This window comes from Tiliqua scincoides, chromosome 3, assembly GCF_035046505.1.
Source record: "Tiliqua scincoides isolate rTilSci1 chromosome 3, rTilSci1.hap2, whole genome shotgun sequence".
Classification (NCBI taxonomy): Eukaryota; Metazoa; Chordata; class Lepidosauria; order Squamata; family Scincidae; genus Tiliqua; species Tiliqua scincoides.
In genome coordinates this window covers 165,270,023-165,273,033 of record NC_089823.1, presented here as the reverse complement: position 1 = coordinate 165,273,033, position 3,011 = coordinate 165,270,023, and the positions used below count along the sequence as shown (strand labels likewise).

General features: G+C 44.8%; 1 pseudogene; it reads right to left on the bottom strand.

The window, feature by feature from the left end:
• Positions 1 to 482: 482 nt before the first annotated feature.
• On the bottom strand, positions 483 to 602 carry LOC136646616 (5S ribosomal RNA; annotated as a pseudogene).
• Positions 603 to 3,011: the final 2,409 nt, after the last annotated feature.

Below are 3,011 nucleotides of genomic sequence, written 5' to 3'. Positions count from 1 at the left end.
CTACATGAGTTTGGTGGAGGGTCATTTATTATTAGGGCGATTGGGGGAGTGTGAGGGAGGGCAGAACCAGCATCATTCTTCAATCATCTGTTGTTTGGATTGGGTGTGTAATTTTGTGCAAGCTTGGGCTAATGCATTTTGTTTGTTATTTCTGCACCTTAATACTCATTTTTATATATATCCTTAAAAAGCTGATGGTGTGCTTTGACATTTGGAGTGCCTTTTCAGTGTGCTATGAGAGGAAAAAGGTTAAAAATTGCTGGGCTAGTAAGCCTTATTGTCTCCCCCCCCCCCACCAGCTGACTGCCTTTCCCCTAATTCTCACTGATGCCAGTGTAGGTAGAGAATGAAGTTTCACTAAGCATGAGTGCTGGTTGCCAAGACATTCCTGGGCACGACTTCCATTCAGAGTCCTATCCTGAGGCCAGCTGAAACGCGACTGAACTGGTTGGCAACCTTCAGTCCCGGAAGACTATGGTATAAGCCTACAGCACCCAGTATTCCAAGGCGGTCTCCCATCCAAGTACTAACCAGGCCTGACCCTGCTTAGCTTCCGAGATCAGACGAGATCGGGCATGTGCAGGGTAACAGTTGCGACTGAACTAACAACAGGAAAAATATCCCTAATAACAAAGAAACAACAACTTTGACGAAGTGTTGTTATTAAACAACATCAGAGATGGCGTGGGTTCTGAAAGAAAGCTACATGGATGGGGCTGCAGAACTTCTCAGCCTGGGATCCTGTGCCTTTGACAGTGGCATGGCAGACAATCAAGCAGCAGGTGTGCTGTTTCCCGTACCTCCATACTGGGTATGTTTCCACTTGTCACAGAGCTTACAATGGCAGCCCCACAGATGAACAGCTGGACACATACTGGTCACTGCTGCTAGCCATGCCATGGGCTTCGTTTGTCTGCATGGCGCTGTGAACATAGATCAGCTGGAGAATGGACTGTGCATTGTATGTTGCCTTGTGGACTGCCCTAGGTCAGTTTTTACCAACCACAGGACTATGTTGCAGATCAATCCTTGTTTTGAAAAAGTAAAAACTACATTTAGAGGGGACCAGTTGCAGTCTTCATAAGTTGCCATGTACTAGTGTCCTGAATTACACTACACCCAAGTTAGTCCTGTGGTCAACAAAACAAGACTGATATTTTCCCTCAGTATCTGAATTGAATAGATATGTCCACACTCCTTTCCTATATATTTGCCCTAAAAGGAAAACCATTGTGTTTGAAAGTAATTGGAGATAACACTGTAACAAAATCAGCTAAATGGTATTGATGGAACTCAGCATATTGATTTGCTGGCACTGTCAATTACTTTATGATTGTGCTGCATGAACAGTTTTAGACTCAAAAATATGTATCGTAATGTTTATATACAGTGACAAATCTATTGACCTGCATAATTAACATATGTAAATAGGAAGCAGAGTAGGAGCAGTTGATAGTCCCTGATATTTATTTACCCTTTAAGTAGGAGACTCCGTGCCAGCGTTTCATGAACCATGTAGACATTTGGTATTAATGATGACAACAGCAATACAATATACCTACCTGTTTCTAGTTTATTTTGTTCTTGATAAAGCCACTGTACTGGACCCTTACAGAGTGCCACATTCCAAGTTCAAATTTTGTTCCAGCAAGCTTTCATCGATATTCTCTGTCACGTTCGTTCTGAATATTGTTGCTCTGTTTGTGGTGGCTTTTTTCTTTTCCTTAATAGTTGTTTTATTCTTGTTTTTAAATCTGGTTTGTTTAATTAATGTTTTATGTTTTTATTGCTGTTTTGCTGATACTATTGCCCAGATTGTAAGTCAAATGGAGATGAAAGGCAAGGTAATTTTTAAAACATAGATCAGATAGATACACTTTCCCCTCTTTATCAGTATATTCGCTATAATGATTTTCACTTATCCATACTGCATATATTAAGTCCATCCCTCTTTATCCATACCAAGATTTTTGATATAAGTTCTGGGAACAGTGGGGGGAAAGAAAAAGACCGGGGGCAGGCAGGCGGGGAGCAGGAGATGGGGCTAGGATCTGGCACTTATGCCAGATCCTAACCGCATTCCCAGGCAGCCCGGGGCAGCTGCGGGCTGCTCAGATTTGTGCCACTGATTTTGGTGGCGCAGATTTGAGTAGCCCCATTGGGGCTACTTTCCCCTTGCCTCAGGTCGAGCCTCAGATAGCCCAAAACTTGCACTGGATACAGTGCAGGCCCGCTGGCCTGCCTGTTCCAGCACAAGTTAGGATTACGCTGTAAGGGTGATTTTGAGGCTTTGGAACAATTTAGAATTTTTGTTGTACAGGTGTGCCCTCTTATCTGCAGGGTTCCATTCTGGAACCCACCGTGGATAGCGAAACTATGGATACAGGCAAATGACCATCCCTGTGGTCCAGGGGGGCACCTCCCCCCCGAGGTGAAGGGAGTAGAGCTGATTGAACTTTGCAATAGAAATAACGCAAAGTCCAGTTTCACAGAGAAACTGGAAGTGATGTTTTCCTGGGCCTCTGAATGCCTTATAAGGCATTAAAAATATCACTTCCAGTTTCTCTGTGAAACCGGAAGTCACATTATTTCTATTGCAAACTGAGTCTGAGCTTGGCAGAGGCCAGGAACTGATGTCCTTGGCCTCTGCTGAGCTGAGAAGCCCCTCCAGAGGCAAGGGGAGCAGAGCACTGGTGGGGGGGGGGAACCAGACCCAATCTGTGTATAATTGAATCTGCGGATACAGGATCTTCAGATATGGCCCCCCCCCATACTTGTTATCCTGATTTTCAGTATAAGGACTGTTTTCAAGAATGGATTTAGGATGTGTGTGTGTGCATGTTCGTGCGCGTGTATTTAGGTGGGTGGACCAGACCCAGACCCAGAAGGGAGGTGGGACTGGCATGGGCAATCTGGGCCAGATCCTTACCTGCTCCAGGTCAGCCCGGCATTACACCAGGCTGCTCAGATCTGCGCCATCCATTTTGTTGGTGCAGATCTGAGTAACCTCA